Below are 18307 nucleotides of genomic sequence, written 5' to 3' on the forward strand. Positions count from 1 at the left end.
TGGTCCAGATGGACTACCCGCAGAATTTTTTAAGGTCTTTTTTGGAGCACTTTCAGATTTTTTTCTATTCCTGATTAATTCTTTATTAGAAGGAAGGCCAGTTCCGGAATCTTTTAGGCAGGGGAACATTGTAAGTTTCCCAAAGAAAGGTTAGGATAAGATGTATCCTAGCTCTTATCGTCCGATCACGCTGCTGAACTCGGACTACAAAATTGTTACAAAACTTTTATCTTGTAGGTTCAATACATTTGCAGCACAGTTGATCCACACTGACCAGAACGTGTTTCTAGCTGGTAGACAATTGTCTACTAACACTCACTTTCTCGCAGAAGCCCTGGATTACTTTGAGGGTCAGAAGATTCCGTCTCTCATCTTATTATTAGATGTAGAAAAGGCCTTTGACCTTGTGGTCTGGGAGACATTATTTTTAATTTTACACTCTTTTAATATCTTAAGGTCATTGATACTTTTAATTCAGACCCTATATGAGAACGCGATGGCCAATATAATCATCAATTCGGAAGTGGTAGGATCTATTAAAATTAAGCGAGGCACGAGGCAAGGTTGCCCTTTATCACCGGTGCTATTCGCGTTCTTTATTGAACCCTTAGCAACAGCTATTCGTAACTGTGTCGATATTTGTCCTCCAATTACAGCAATGCCCAAAATAAAGCTGTATGCTGATGACATCATGCTCTTAATTAAGCCCACAGTTGAGGTGCAATCCAAGGTCTTCAAGTTGTTTGAGGACTTTGTAGCTTTAGGGGGATACCGCATTAATAAGGGCAAGACAGAAGTTATTCAGTGTGGGAGTGACGCTATAAATCTACACTCTGATATCCGGGGCTCTGTTAACTCGAATCCAAAGAGATATTTGGCAATATTTTTCTCAAATCTAATTGATGATCTATATTAATTAAACTTTGATCCTCCTAATAAAGAAAGTTAAAGGGCTGTTCTCCTGATGGAATTTACTTCCTTTGTCTATTATGGGACGAGTGGCTCTGGTTAAGATATCTGTTTTACCGCTATTTAATTTTTTGTTTGCCTCAATTCCGTGCACTTTATCAAATTCCTTCTTTTCTCAGGTTGAGTCAATGTTTACAGCCTTTATATGGGCAAAGAAAGTCCCACGCCTTGCACTTAGCACTTTATATGAAGACTTGGATCAGGGTGGTTTAGCACTTCCCAATCTTAAAAGCTACTATGATGCGTATTTTGCACAATATTTATCGAGGTTTAAGCCCGCACCACAAACACATTGTTTTACCAACTTTTTATCAATCTTATGTGTCAGCACACCCAAATTAATTCTCCCCTGTTAATGTTCAGATCTCCAAAGCTGGTTTTTAAAAGAAGGCAGGCATTCTTTAAAAAATATTCCATACCTGCAATCAACTCTGCTTCCTTGTTAGAAGAAATTCTCCCCTTCATAGGTGTTAGACAACCTATATATCTGGCTGTAAAATGGGCGGAAGCAGGGTTTGTTAAAATCTCTGACTTTATACGGGATGGTAACTGGGTGTCTATGGTAGATATGCGCCAATAATTGACCAATGATTTTATCTTAATGAATTCCTATGGCACTTTATTTAAATATCTTGCCGAAACTAGCGCTATTTCCTTTTTGGCTCAGAATCGGTTGGTGGAGGATCTTTTAGTTAAGGTGTCAGACAAGAAGCCTGGTGCCTGGAAGAAATATTTGACCTCGGTAAGGGGGTGGTGGATGTTGAATCTAAAGCTTTAAGGAAATGGTCAGAACAGGAAAACTGTGAAATCTCCCCCTATATTTGGACCACTATTAACAGGTTGAATTTCAGCTCCTTAAGAGGGGCAAATTGGCACAGAATGCTATTTTTTAGTAAATGGCTGCGGTATCGAACCCCAGCAGCCCTGGCCAAAATGTACCCCAATCCGTCTTCCCAATGTTTCCGATGTTTGAACTTTCCTGCTGCCAATTGGTCACATATTATGCTCCGCTGTCCAAAGATTAATGTGTACTGGGTAGAGGTATTTGTGTATCTCGAAAAAGAATGCAATTTACAGTTGGAAGTAAATGACAGGTTAAATCTTTTTGGCTTTGACCCGGATATCCATTTTGCAGATTCAGTGACTAGATTTCTGTACATAGCTATGGCGATTGCAAGATCACTGGTCCTTCAAAATTGGCGCTCTGACTTAATTCCGTCAGCCTTGGAATGGGGGCATAAGATGAGAAGGGTAAAGAAAAGTGAATATACCTTTGCAGCAAGGACTTAATAGATTTAATAAAACATGGGGTTCGAGATTAAATTAAAACAAAGGGTGAGGATGTAGTGGCCAGTTTGTTTGGTGGCTGGTGGGAATGAGATTTAAGACCTCGTCAATTGTCTATTTATCTTTTTATCTATTGTGTGAATGTTTATAGGGGGCTTTTTCTACGGGATTTTTGTACTTTTATACCTGATCAACTCTCTTCTATGAAATGTATACCAAGTTCGTGACCTGGGATAGCGACTTATGGTGATTCTTTTGGTTCAAATAGATTTGTTTTAGCTGTTCGGCTTTTTGCTATGATATAATGCTGGTTTATGCAAATGTTTATGTTGACAAACCTTGGCTTCAATAAAAAAATAAAAAAATAAAAAAAATAGTGTATCCGGCGGTTCACTTACTGCCACTCTGGGTCTAGCGTCCGTCCCTATGGGAGGTGTCCTGCAAGTTGGAGTATATAATGCTAATGCTACACAATGTATTTTTATACACTTTTCTCCTAATACAAGTCAATGAAACATGAACACGTGATAGAAACAGTTACTGAAACGACACTAATGAGTAGGAGGCAGGATCTTCCTTCGAGGGGAATGTGAGGAGTCCGTGAGGTGCAGATGAAAGATACAGAAGTCACTGTTTCTGGAAATAACACTTCTGTTTGTCAATATTCTAGTTACTACAAGATGCAGGAAAGTGTGCAGATGGACATCACTAAATAAAATGGTTCTTGCCCTAATAGAATCATGTAACTTTGCATGCATATTAAGGCGAACAGTCACATCAAATTAATATAAGAATATTGTAATTTGGTAATGTAATATATCAATGCACGTTGTGGCATTCATGTGTAACCAATTATCGGAATTAAAGAAACCAGTATATCCAGTTATGCTTTCTCAATTCCTTCTTCCTAGAGGCCACCACTGCTGCTAGCCAGCTGTATTCAGCAGTGCCTCCTGTGACCTGGAAGCCTACATTTAATCAATACCAAAGGTCGTCAATGCTTCTAGCCAACTCCGGTCACTGGTGCCACTCGCACCCCCACCACCCTCCAGTCAGTAGTGGCCCCTTGGGCCTGTATGAAAGCCTACTAGCCAGCTCCTGTTAGTACTGGCCCCTGGGACCTGTTATCATTCTAGCCAACTTGAGTCATTAGTATCACCTTGGGACTAGTGATCATACCAACCAGCTTCAGTCAGTATTGGCTCCCTGAGACCTATTATCCTGCTAAGTAACTCCAGTCAGTAGTGACCGCTGTACCTTAAATCCTGCTAATCTACAAAACCAGAGGTTAACTCTACTGCCAACCAGTTCTAGTCAATATTGACATGCATTGTTACCCTGCCTGTAATGAATACCAGAGGCTAGCGTTGTTGCTAGCCAGCTCCAGTCACCAGTGACCCGTCACATATTATCCTCAATAGGATCAATGCCCAAGGCCAGTGCAGCTGCTGACCTGCCCTAGTCAATAGGGAGATTTTAACTATCACCTAGAACTGTTAGACAACCTAGACTCCTCCAAACTACTAGACACCCTGGAGGCGTACGGGTTTAGTCAAATAGTCACAGGATCGACTCACAAGGCAGACCATACTTTAGATGGCATTTTCACCAACAATCCCGACTTTAAGTTCCGAGACATAAGGCCTTTGACTTGGACGGATCACAAGGCTATCTATTTTACTCTCAGAACCACAAATCCGGGCCGAGAGCCTGTGACAAACCCTGGTAAAATCAAGGTTCGAGGTTGGAAAAAGGTGCAGGGCAGTGTTTTTGAGACCGCTCTGAATATGGGCCCTGACCTACCCATATCTGATATTGACACCGCGTCCTCTGCATTCAACGAATGGATTGATAGGGCAGCTAAACAGGTAGCCCCTGTGAAAGAGATAGCCTTAAGGAAGCCAAGGATATCTTCTCCTTGGTGTAGTCCTCAGCTTAAGGCTCTAAAGGTTGAATGTAGAAGAGCGGAAAGCCGGTGGAGACAAGATTATAGTGAGAGTAGCAAAATAATGTACAATCTTGCATTGCAGAAATATAAAAATGAGATCATCTCTGCAAAAGAGCATTATTTTTCCACCAAAATTAGAAATGCGGCCTATTGTAGTAAAGAACTTTTTAAAGTAGTTATCTCTTTGTCAAAACCTCAGCAGAACAATGCTTTTAAGGCTGCTCAGGAGATATGTAACAATCTGGCCCTTTTCTTTCAAAATACAATACAGATGATATATGATGATCTTCTAAAAGCTCAGGGACTCCAGTATACTATCATACGCAATGCAGAGGATGCCTGGCCGGCGACGCAATGTAAACTCTCCTGTTTCCCTGAACTGGTAAACAAGGAGGTGCAAGAGCTGCTCCTCTCTATAAAATCAGGTTCTCCAAGTGACCCTTGCCCCCCTGCCATCATGCATCTAGCCCCTAAGAAGATTTGCGAAAAGTTGACGCCCCTTATCAACCAAGCACTGACAACGGGATTATATCTGGCTCGGTGGAAACAAGCGGCCATTAGGCCCTTACTATAAAAAAAACAACCTAAACCCAGAGGTTTTAAAGAACTACCGCCTGATTGCAGGATTACCGATGGTGGCGAAGGTCATTGAGAAATCAATGAACAAAGTGCTGGGTGATTATTTAAATGCTAACAAGCTATTAGACCCAACTCAACATGGTTTTCGCGCCTGCCATTCCACTGAATCGGCTCTGATTGTTGCAACTGAGAAAATTCTACGGGTGGTCGACGAAGGGAGTAGAGCAGCCCTCATACTCCTAGACCTATCGGCTGCATTTGACACCGTGAATCACACGGTGTTAGTGCAACGGCTGAAGGATCTGGGGGTTGCGGACACTGCCCTTTCCCTGCTCACCTCCTTCTTGGAGGGTAGAGAGCAAAGGCTGGTTTGGGATGGACTGGAGTCCAAGAGTTTCCATCTTCCTTGCGGTGTCCCACAGGGATCATCCCTATTCCCCACACCTTTCAACATATATGTCACCCCGTTAGCGAGGCTCCTCAGAAGACATGGTTTCGCATTGGTATCCTACGCCGATGACTCAATGCTTGTTATTTCCATCTGTAAACAGCCTGAGGTCACCGCTGCTAAATTCCGCGCTTGCATATCTGAGATCATGGTCTGGATGATCCACAATTTTCTGAAGATCAACACAGACAAAACGGAGGTGATAGAATTTGGAGGGGGACCCCCCGTATGGAACAACTCATGGTGGCCAGTTGAGGCTGGGAAATGCCCGGTCCCGGTCTCTAAGGTTAGGAACTTGGGGGTCATTTTTGATGATAAGCTAAACTTCTCAGCTCAGGTTAATAGCCTGACATCGTCCTGTTTCTTTCTCTTAAAAACTTTAAGAAAGATTTTCCCATTCATCTCGCAGGATCTACAGAAAACGGTGATGGTGATCCTTCTGCTCTCCAAATTAGACTACTGCAACGCCTTGTTCATGGGCATAGATAGATTGCAGATGGGAAAGCTTCAGTCACTTCAGAATGCGGCAGCCAGGTTGCTTCTGAAAATTCCGAGGGGCTGACCCACCTCTTCAGGTATTAAATCACTGCATTGGTTACCAGTACTGCTGGCCTTGTGCCTGGTTCATAAGGCTCTTTATGGAGGGGGTGCCGATGAAGTTTCCAAGCTATTTACGCCTTATGCTCCCCCTCGCCTTCTGAGATCCACTAATTTAGGACTTCTTAAAACCTTCAGAGTCAAACGAGCCAGATGGGGAGGTAGGACACTATCCAACAGAGCGCCACACCTGTGGAATAGACTACCTCTGGACATGAGATTTCAACCAAACACAAGGCTGTTTAGGAAGAGTCTGAAGACGCTGCTCTTTGTAACTTAGGCTGGCTCAGGTTGTAGCTTTCAGGATTATGGATTCACACACATTAGCGCCAAGACGCCACGGCAATCGAGCGCTTTATAAACATTAAAAATAGAAATAGAAATAGAATAGTGACCTCCCAGACCTGTTATTCTGCATATAATCAGCAAGGCTTCTGCCCTAATAACACTCACCTCCACATCCTTATGGTATATTAGAAATGTAATTTATTTACATCATACGGTAGGTACCGCACTTATTTCACACGATCCCAAAAACAAAGAAAATCTAAAATTGCCTAACCGTTCAGCATTCCACCTTGTCAAAAATGACCAAATCACACCAAGCACTATAGCCTGCCACATCACATGGCACACTCAGCCACAACATGACAAGATACCACGGCAGGGATTTGGGGCCATTAATCCTCTGTTCGAGGCTTGTGTGCTGTAGCTGCACATGCTTTACATACTCCTGCCATCTTGTGTTGGGTCTGGATGTTTGCAAGTTGTTTTTCTTTGAAGAAGTCTTTCCAGTCACGAGGTAAGGTGACTCCACCTTTCGGTGATAGTGCGCATGGGAATCGACTCCATTTTTAGATTGTTTTTTACCCCAAACGGGTTCGGATGTGTATTGCTGGGCTCCGAAACCGCTCTTTGGGTTCCCCGCAGTCCACTCTACCCTCAACGGTATTGTTTCAGTACCCGTTTCCCTGTTCTCCGCGTTTCAAATAGATCGGCAAACTCTCCATTTTCGATAGAAAACCTCGTGGGCAACCGTCAGGCCACCCATCTGCAAATGGAATGGACTCCATTCTATTTCTGTCCTGGGTGCCAAGCCAAGTACCCTCGCACCGACGTACATCAAGTTTGTAACCTGTGCCTCTCTCCGGAGCACAAGGAGGAAGCCTGCGTCGCTTCTAAGTCGTTTCGGTCGAAGACGACTCTACCCGATCATCAGGCTCGATGACGAGAGAGGCAGCGTCAAAGCATTCAACACACTCTGGATATCTTCGGGGAAGAATCTGAATAAGACGAGATAGAAGCGTCTGCCATAGAAGAAGAGGCCCATCTCTATGCCAGAGCGCAATCGTTGGGGCAATCTGGGGCAGCCATGTGAATGCAATTCTACGTCATGCCAGTTCCATAGGCGACTGACGAAATGTATAGGTTATCTTGCGCCTTTCTGGCATCTAAAGAGGCCTAATAAACAGTATTTGGGTGTCAGCTCAATACTTAGTTATGTGGCATGAACCATTTCTTCGGCAGCTAGTTGCCGGAAGGAGTGTATTTCATCGCAGGACCATGGTTAATGTAAGAAATCAGACCCCACAGTGTTGCAGCGCAAGCATATATCTGGGCAAGGCCCGACCATTCGATGAAGGTGTTGTGGCGTTAAGTATGTTCTTTGCAGAAAATTATAATGTATCAGTCGAAAATGGGCATTACTAGAAACCATGCATGTTAGTTCACAGGCCTGCTGCCAGTCTTGATCTTCCATTGGAATGTAAGGCCCGTGTGTAGTGCCTACTGTACTTGATCACATTGTTCTGTAAAGATGCATAATTAGGTGTCTACACGCTCCATACCTTAGCAGTATCTCAAGGGTTTGAGTATGCGGTGGAGCTGTCGGATAGCATGGCCAGGTGTGCTTAGTTGTGTCTGCCAAGCCCGCATGCTGTAATAATTGCCCCAGGCTTAGACCAAACTTTTTGCGGGCATGTTTAAAGGGGATAAGTCTCATCTGGGTACAATTCACCCTATTGCTCGCAGCCCCCTCCCTCCATGCCTGGAAGGACATACTGAGTGCCATCTGCCTGATTGGTTTTAATATCTAGATTGGGAGCTCCCTATGGAATGGTGCGCGCTTAAGTACTCTCACTACAAACCATTGCCATACTCTGGCCGTCTGTCGCACAATATATGGAGTATCTCTCGATGTACCTGATTCCATCCATTAATAGCTCTGGAAGACAACCAGCGTCCACCATTCCCGCCGAGAGCCGCATTTCCCAACTAGGGTCTGTGTTGAGCCATCGAGCTGCGTGTTGCAATTGAATGACATAATATTAGGGGTCCAAATGTGGGACCTCCAATCCCCCGTTGCATAAGTCCTGGTCAGTGTGGCCAAAGCCACTCTGCTATGTGTAATGGCCTTGTTGAAAGGTTTAACAAGACCATGAAGGGCATGATTGGTGGACTTCCTGAAAAACTCAAATGAAGATGGGATGTCTTACTGCCATGCCTGCTTTTTGCCTATTGGGAAGGGCCACAGAAAGGAGAGGGGTCCTCCTTATTTTAGCTTCTATTTGGGTTTCCTGTTGGGACCGCTGTGCCTTGGGAAGGAGGGATTGGAGAAACCTCTTGTTGAACCTTAGCAGATATAGTGGACTAAGTGCTTGGCGTTTGCTCCAGTATGTATGAGTACGTGGAAAAAGCAAGCAAAAACATTGAGGACAGCCTAGCTGCAGAAGCTCTGGTAATGCCAAAAGGCTGCTATGGTTGTGTTCCAGCCAGGGCAGATGGTGTGGGTTTTGGGTCCTGTAGGTCCTAGGGCTCTGCTAGGTAAGTGGAGCGGACCCTACCCTATCCTAGAAAGCAAAGGGGCGGTCACCTACCTGGTAGACCCTGGCTCAGACAGGAATCATAAGAGGGTCGTCCATGTCAACCGCCTTACACCCTACTATGACATGGCAAATGTGACCTTGCTCATGGTTCCAGGATCAGGAAGCAAAGAGTGAACCTGGCCCTGACCTGTCCAACAATCCAAAAGATGGGTCAGTGGAAGGTGCGGTCTTGTCAGACACCCTACCTGCCCATCAGGAGACTGATTGCAGGCAAGTCCTAAATCAGTTTGCTGCGCTCTTCTTTTTGACCTCTCGCTAGACTAGCTGGTGTATCCATGATGTAGATGCTGATGAAATACTACCTGTCGAGAATAAAACATAGAGGCCGGCTGAACATGTGAAAGAGAGCATCAAAGCTGAAGTAAGCATGATGCTGAAATTGGGAGTTCTAAAGCCTTCTGAGAGCCCCTGGACCTGCCCAGTTGTCTTAATCCCCAAGCCTCATAGCCAGGATGGTCAGAAAGAAATGAGGTTTTGTGTGGACTATTGGGGCATGAATGATGTGACCAAAAGCGATGAATACCAAACTCCATGGGCAGATTAACTTATTGACAGGTTGGGAGCAGCCAAGTATCTGAGTATGTTCGATCTCACATCAGAGTACTGGCAGATAGGTCTGACTCCAGGAGCTAAATAAATATCTGCATTTTTAACCCCAGATGGGTCTTATCAGTTCACTGTAATGCCCTTTTTTTAAAAAAATGCATCTGCCACTTTTCAAAGGTTGGTGAACTAAGCCCTTTGCTGGATTGGAATCATTGAGTGCAGCATTTCTGCACACTATTGCTGTCTTTAGCTCCACCTGGCAGGATCATCTGATCCACCTTAGGAAAGTACCAGAGGCTCTGAGAAGTGCAGGCCTCATTATCAAGGCATTCAAGTGTCAGATAGGGCAGGGAAAGGTTGCATACTTGGGTCACCTTGTTAGTGGAGGCCAGGTTCAACCCTTAAAACCCAAGATCTAGACCATTCTGGACTGGGTGGCTCCAACTACCCAGACTCAAGTGAGGGCCTTCCTTGGCTTCCCTGGTACTATAGGAGGTTTGTGAGGGATTATGGCACCATTGTGGCACCCCTCACAGAACAAACTTCCAAAAGAATGCCACAAATAGTGAACTGGACTGTGAGCTGTCTAAAGGCTTTTGGCACGCTGAAGGAAGCAATGTGCTCTGCAGCTGTTCTGAAAGCTGCAGATTATGTCAAGCAATTCATTGTGCAGACTGATGCCTCTGAACATGGTGTAGGAGCAGTGCTATCCCAAAAACATGACCAAGGTCAAGATCAGCCACTGGCTTTCATCAATAGAAGGCTAATCCCCTGGGAGCAGCATTGAACTGCCATTTAGATGGACCCCTTTGCTGTGGTTTGGTCCCTTGAGAAGTTTAGGTCAAACCTCTTTGGCTCTCACTTCCTAGTTCAAACCGACCACCGTCTTCTCGGATGGTTAATGCAAATGAAAGGTGGAAATCCCAATTGGCTAAAGTAGTCCATCTCCCTACAGGGAATGGACTTTGAAGTGAAACAGAGACCTGGGACTGCCAATGCAGATGGACTTACCAGGTTGTCCTATTTAGACGATGTTAAATGTTACGTTATGTTAAAAATACTTATAAAGCGCGTGCACACCACAAGGTTTCATGGCGCTGTGAACAAGGGAGTCCTGCCGCTAAGTGATTCATTCATAAGCCTGGCGAAAGAGCCAGGTTTTTAAGAGTTTCCAAAATTGAGGATATGATATCCTCAATCTAATGTCCTGAGGGAGAGAATTCCAAAATTGAGGGGCCAGGACCGCAAATCTTAGTCCCCCCAATTTCAGCGTTTAAAGGACGAAGTAGCTAGGGTATTCAAATGTGAAGACCTAAGATCCCGAGTGTGAATATATCTCTGGACCCGAGTAGATGCAGACAATGGGCAGTTGCCACTTTAATAACTTGTCCAAGTCATTGGATATGGTACAAACTCCAGCCAATCAGGCGACAGCACCCTCTGGAACCTTCTCCTCTGAGGCTCAGGCTCTCAGATTTTCTACTGCACGTCGTGTGAAGGGAGTCTCCCTGAGCTCTGCTCAGTACCTCTACCTTTTCCCTTCAGAAACTCTTCAGAATATCTTCACTGCTTTGTCTACTACAAAGAGGTCACTCATCAAACACTGTGAGTCTTGTGGGAAACTCCGGCTTCATTCCGAAGACCCCCACAAAAAGTGTATCTACTGCCTCCACCCTGAACATCAGGTGAGAGATTGTAAAATCTGCAGGACTTTTCCTCAAAAGACTTAAATAGACAGAGAGGGACGTCTACCTCTGTGGTTACAGAATCTCAAGACCAAGGATGATCACTTATCAGATGTTGAGAGTGATTCCTCTCTCGGGATTGTCATCTCTAAGAAGAGGGCTAGTGAGGCGGAGATGGTATCTGCTAAGGTTAAGATGCTCAAGAAAGACCACACCTCTACTCATGAAGGCCAGACTTCCTCCTCAAAAAGGGCTCCTGCTCCTTCTAAGGGACTACTTATGCCCTCTACGCCTCCGAGATCTGCCTCTAAGTCTCAGGCGTCGTCTCTTCCTGCAACAAATTTGCCTAAAAAATTAGTTCCTCGTCGAGAATGACTTCCGTCGCCACTTCTACAACGAGGACTTCCACCTTCTTTTCTCCTCAACCTACAATGATTAGGTCGTCAGCGTCCTCTCCGTCGACGTTTGTCATGGTGTCGGTGAAGCCTCGTTCGTCTGCCACCTCCCTCACTTCGTCGTTGTTATAAAAGAGGTCTGTCTCCGGTCAGTCATCGACGGATGCCTCCTCGCTGCCGAGACGGTCGATGGCTCTCAAGGCTCCACCTGCTTCGTCGACGGTTGCCTCGTTGACAGCACAGACACCTTTCCTTACGGAACTTCAACCACGCTCTTCGTCGTCGACTGCTGAGTCGGCGACGGCATCCTTGGTTCCACCTTCAGCTTTGATGTCTCTAGTCCCCTTGAAATCTTCAGCAACACTTTTGCCGCCTTCAGGAACGACGGATGTTTCCCCACTTCAATGTCAACGTAGGAACTCTTCTTTGGATCTATTGCCATTTCAACCATTTCCAAATCTTTCTGTGGAGCCTTTTGACTATGGGGCTAATGAGGAGGTTTCGGAAGAGGATGACCGGTTCGGTGCTGCTCGTACTCCTTCCGAGCTTCTCATCAAATGACAAGATATTGATGATGACCAAGGATATGATTATTACCCTGAGCCTAATACTCAACCACCACTTGAGAACCCAACTGTGCAGATGCCCATGTCTCTCATCACTAACTTGCAACATGTGGTTGATGACTACTACCGCCGATTTCCTCCCTCGGAGTCGGCCTTATCTGTCCCACAGACGCCTCTTCCTCTGCCTTCATCAATCATCGGGCTGCCCCCTCCGGTGGCGTCGATGTCTCATCACCCGGTGGACGCACACACAACTGACCACAACAGAGAAGAAGGGGAGTGGGTGATAGATCCCTCCTTACTGAGTGGGACACTTATTAAATTCAGACTCCGTCACCTACTGACAAAACTGAAGAGCCGACCTGGCACACATCCCTGTGTGCCATTCCCATGAACGCTGCTAGAGGGATGTCTTACACATATCTCAGGCAGTGAGTTAAAGTTTGCAGATTTATATATTGCAGCTCATCACCTGTGAGGGTTTACAGACGCTGTCTATGGGCACCGGGAGATACAGTGATTGCCCAGAATCACAGGATGTTGCGCTGCAGCACAGAGTTGAACCCGGATTCCCAGTTCCCGAGTCGGCAGCTCTGGCTGCTGCACCACATCCCCTCCCCCTGTGAGGGCATATCTGCATGAGATGCCCCTGATGCCCCTGCAATATCCTAGTCGATTCCTGGATATTGTGAGTGACCAGGGAAGTCATAGTAAGTACATAGGCTGGACACTCGTCATCACTGAAATATGTGATGCTTGGCACCAAGCATCTCAACATAATAAACTTGTGCTGATTCCAGTGTAGATTTTATTACAAATTGCACACAGAGGGCCCCTTAGAGGGGTCCCCTGAAACCTACCAATCCTTAGTGTGGTCATTGACTGGCCCGAGCCAGTTGTTACCACCTGAGTGTGTTCTGACCTCAGGGGAGAGTGCCTGTGCACTCTGAGGCTGAGAACAATGCCTTTCCTGGGTGGAGGTGTTCACGTCTCCCCTGGACAGGAAGAGCCATCCGTGGTGGGGAGCTTCAGAGGTCTTGCCTCCTTTGTAATGTGACCCCAGCCTCTCCTGTTCGAAGGAGCTGGCCTCCATCCTGTCCTCACCCCCTTTTTGGTGGCAGGACAGGCCGGAAACCTTTGGTAGAATAGGAGATGTGCCCCCCTCTGCCAACTACACCCCTCGGGTGCTGGAGGCAAGGTCAAGTACACTTTTCAGTGCCCACCATCTTGAAGATGATGGGACTTATCTACTTAGGGCTAGGACTGTGTCCTCCTCTCACAGAAGGTGGGCATGTTAGAGGACCTATACACCCAGGCAAAGGGCCCATTGGACACTACCTGTCACTCTCTTGTAACACCCTTAAATCTAGTTTTTAGGTGGCATCACCAGTCTATGAACTTCAGTTCCGGACGACCTAAGAAGAGCCAGGCACTATCGATCTGCACCAGCAGAGAAGATTGCAGAGAACTACTGTACACAGGTGTTCCAGGACCTTTTGTCTAAAGTAAAACCTGGGGGGCGTGGCTAAGATGGCGGCTTGAGCGGACGTGTTTCGCGTGGCTCCCCGGCCCTAACCCCGAAAATCCCGAGTAATAGCTGGGAAATCCCCCTGAAACTCCTCCACGCCGCTGCGACAGGGCTGGGCCACGAAGCAACGCACTTTTCGCCGACTTCTGCAACGGCGGCGGGCGCCGCCGAACTGCCCAGCGGAGCCCGCGGCCTGACGACGATCCGCTGGAGTGGGATCCTGCCTTGCCGGGGACCTTAAGGGGCAACTGGACCGCCGGCGCAGCGGGAGGCCAAACCTGGGCGATCGACGGGTCCGACGGGCCCGAGCACCACCTACGGCCCCGGCCGGCCTCCACTATCTGAGGACCCGGCATTGGGCCTAGCCTGGACATCTGCGGGACTCGACCCCAGGTGAGTGCCGAACCGGAGCCCCCCATGCAGCATCCCTGGGCGGACGCAGCCCGCAGATTGCACCGATGCAAGGACCCGCACCCAGACACAGACGAGGGGTCCGGACCCGGAATGCCGAGTCCCACACACCAGCTAGCGGCCCTCCTGGCGGATAGGCGCCAAATGAGACCCCGGCGCCGGGCCTAGTCGGGAGGCGGGAGAACATAGCCGGCCAGGCGGCCTCCAGCTGTACCCGAGCGCACAGACGGGCCTACACCTGTACACTGGCATCGCACCACTGGCGCCTACGACTGGCAGCGACGCCCCGATGGGCTATCGGACCCGGTCCTGATGAAGTCGGGCCCACACTTCCGAGGCCCGACAGCTCAGGTCAGTGCAGCGGCGCCTTGGCTCACCCCCAATACCGCAGGAGGCACGGCCTTGGGAGCTTGACCCTAAGCGGCCCAAAGAGGCTTATTGAGAGCGGTTGACCAGACCCCGGAGCCTGCGGCCTCGGACCCACACGGCGGCAATCACAGGGAATAAGCTCAGGGCGCCTAAGCGAACTACGCCTTGCCGAGGTCCCTGCCATCGCTGAGCTGAGCCAAGCCTTGCCGGTGTCCCGCTGCCACTGGGCTGACCCTGCCAGACCTGGCCCGACTGCGCAAGGAATAAAAGACTAGACCCAGACACCCGGAGAGGCCTACACCATAGGAGAGGGGGACACGCAAGCACCGATAGAACCACCCCACCGGCCCCCATTGCCTGCAGCCGCACAAAGCACCCCAGGGAACACCGGACTGGGCGGTGAGTGGAAGATACCTCGGGCCCTAACCCGCTGCACAGCACCATCCTGGACTGGCTGACGTAGTCCCCCCAAAGCGTCACCTCTGCACCCACTTGCACCCAGCTTCACTCACTGAGACTCTGGGAAACGCTCTGCCTTTGGAGCCCTCCTGATCCACCCCGATGACTGGGGTTATGGCAAACACAAGTCGCAGAGAAGCACGCACAATACCGGACATGCTAGCCAAGACCGCCACGAAAGGAGATAAGGCCTGCACACCCCCATCGCCTACCACCCAGGGCACCGCTACACTGCAGGATGACGGTAGCACCCCAATCACGAAGGCGTTCCTGGAAACCCTATTCAATACCCTGCGGGACGACTTTACGGCCCTGAAACAGGATCTGGCCGGGGAACAACGAGAATTGTGCAGAGACGTGGACAGCCTGGGTGAACGGGTGAAGGCAGTGGAGACCACAGACCAAGCTCGCAGCGAAGAAGTTGAATTCTTGCGGCAAGAGGAGCTCCAGCTCCGAGAAGAACAGGTAGACCTTCAGGCGCACGCGGAGGACCTCGAAAACCGTTCCCGGAGGAACAACATCCGCGTGCGGGGAATTCCATTAAAAGCCAAGGAGAACAGCGTGACATGCTACCTACAAGAGCTCTTCAGGGAGATCCTTGGGGAACCAGCTGACTTTGAGGTCCGCATTGACCGAGCACACAGAGTGGGGCCGAACAGACGGGGCCCTGCCCCTCCACCAGACGTTCTGGGCTTCCTCCCCGATTTCCCGCTGAAAGACCGTATCCTGAGGGAGGCACGCCAGAAGCAGCATCTCACCTTCCGAGGCCACTCGGTGGCCTTATTTCAGGACCTCTCGGCCATCACACTACAGAAACGGAAATTCTTCCGAACTGTCACGACCTTTCTCCAAGAGAAAGGGATACCATATTCATGGGGCCATCCTTTTCGAATAATCTTCAAGTGGCAGGGTGCCCTACACCAGATGAGATCCTTCGTTGACACCTGTACCTTGCTGGGCGTCGACGCTGAGGAGGAGGAGCCGCCTGGGGGACTGTCGCAGAGGCGGCGAGGCGGGGGTCCCTCCTCATCGCAAGCTGATGGATGGCAGCAAAAGAGACAACGCCACCCTAAGAAAGGCCTCAAACCAGACCCTGAAACAGTAGCCCAGGAACAGCTGCTATCCAGGAGGTGGTCAAGGACACAACGAGCCCGGACTGACGGAATGAGGTTTGGGGGTTGATTTAATGCATCAAATTCACAGAAGGGGTGGGGGGGACCGGGGAGCCATGGGAGCTAATGTTGCCGCGCTCCTCTACATTGAACCTTCATTTACTGACTCTACAGGCCTGTCTGACTCTGGATAGGCCTGGGACTATGACTCAAATTTGGGACTCACAAGTTGAGGTTGGGGGGTTATCTCTGGCTATTGGAGGGAGCAGCGTTGGGAAGTTGGGGTTAGGGTGGGATCCAGGGGTGTTGTGGGGTGGGGGTGTTGGGGGGTAGGGGGTGGGGCGGGCCCTCCTTGTCCAAGGCCATTTTATTTTGAAGTTCCAAGTCCTGTTCGGCGGGACACGCTACTTAGCACAGGCCACTCTAACCAGTTAGAATATCCCGCCCACTGACTATTCTTTCCCTCAATGTAAGAGGGCTCAATAACCCCATTATGCGCCGAGTGATACTCTCCCTCCTGGAATATACTGCAGCCGATATATGCCTTCTACAGGAGACACATCTGCTGCCAAAGGACCACCACCGCCTTAAATCCCGAGCCTTCCCCTTGCAGTTTTTCTCCTCAGCAGCTAAGAAAGTGGCAGGAGTAGCAATATTGGTGGCCAGGTCCTTTCCCGGTCAGGCCCTACAGAAGGAAGCAGAGCTCAAGGGTAGGCTGCTAGTACACCGCTTTCTGATGGAGGGGGGACGCATTCCTAATAGGTTCCATATACGCACCTAATGAGGGCCAGGAGAAATTTCTTCACGCAGCACTAGAGTCAGCCACCGCCAACACGCACCCACACCTGCTCCTAGGCGGAGATCTCAACTAAGTGTTCCACAACACTGCTGACCGCTCTAACCAGAGATACGGGCAAGTAGGGGCACTCTCTGAGGCAGCTCGCACACACCTGGCTGACCTGGGTTTGACAGATTTATGGAGACACCTTCACCCTCAAACCACGGCATACACTTACTACTCGGCAGCTCATAAGACATACGCGAGACTTGATTATTTTTTATGCTCCCCACAGCTAGTCCTCCGCGCACAAGATATCGACATCCTACCGACCTCACTATCGGACCATTCCCCGATGCTGGCATCCTTTCTCTTCCCGAGCACACCCGGCCCGCAACGGCACTGGCGCCTTCGGGACAATCTGCTCCAGAGCCCTACTAACGTTAAACAGATAGAGTCCGCCATCTCTCAATTCCTCACTCATAACACTAATGAAGACAATACCAAAGCCACCCAATGGGCTGCGCTTAAAGCAGTTCTTAGGGGAGAATTTATCTCCATAGCCTCGGCCAACAATAAGAAACGGGCTCAGAAACGGGCTGAAATAGCCCAGCGGGTTAAGGAGCAGGAGCAGATGCATCAACGCACGGGGGCGGCGCGAGCGTGTCGCCAACTCTGCGTAGAGAGGAAGCTGTTGGCGGCCCTAGACCAGGATGTTGCAGAATACACCACACTACGTCTTCGGCACGCTTACTACACCGGAGGGAACAGATGTGGGAAATTACTAGCGAGCAAGCTACGAGAGCAGTGCCAAAGGCAGGGTATCCGCGCGCTTAGGACAGATCAGGGCGAGCAGATCACGGATGATGCGGCCATTGCCGCGACATTCGCTGACTTCTATGCCGACCTATACACGGCAGATGCACCCGATATGCTAGCGAGCCAGGGATACCTGGACGGAGTGTCTCTCCCAGCGTTGAACGAGGCACAGGCGGAGCTCCTGGATCGGCCCATCGGACTGGAGGTGGTGATAAAAGCAATATCCCGCCTCAAACTAGGGAAATCACCGGGCGCTGACGGCTACCCAGCGGCCTTCTATAAGACACTCTGCCATCAGGTGGCCCCGATTCTGCGAGACCTCTTCAACACCTTTGATCAAGCAGGGGCGATCCCGGGGTATTTGTTGGAGGTGGCGATATCAGTTATACCCAAACCAGGCCGTGACCCTACCCGATGTAGCTCTTATAGGCCGATTTCCCTCCTGAATATTGACCTTAAGCTCTACACGGGCATTCTCGCAAATAGACTGGCACTATATATGCAGCAACTAGTGGAGCCTGACCAGGCAGGCTTTATACCCCAGCGCCAGACCAGTGACAACACCAAACGAGTCCTTCATCTCATAGAGGCAGGATCTCGGGCACGGCCGGACTGCATGCTGCTCACGATCGATGCAGAAAAGGCCTTCGATAGGGTACATTGGCCCTATCTAGAGCTCGTACTGCGGCGATTTGGTCTGGGAGAGACGCTCTGTAACCGCATATTCAACTGCTATCACCATCCTAACGTTACGGTTCGAGTCAACGGCCACACATCCCCGAGATTCCCGATAGGCAGAGGCACCAGACAAGGGTGCCCCCTTTCCCCGATCCTATTTGCGCTCTATATGGAGCCGCTGGCGCAGCGGATCAGGCACCACGACCTCATCAAAGGGATCAAATTTGGCGAGGACATTCACAAGATTA

This window comes from Lissotriton vulgaris, chromosome 1_1, assembly GCF_964263255.1.
Source record: "Lissotriton vulgaris chromosome 1_1, aLisVul1.2, whole genome shotgun sequence".
NCBI classification, from domain to species: Eukaryota; Metazoa; Chordata; class Amphibia; order Caudata; family Salamandridae; genus Lissotriton; species Lissotriton vulgaris.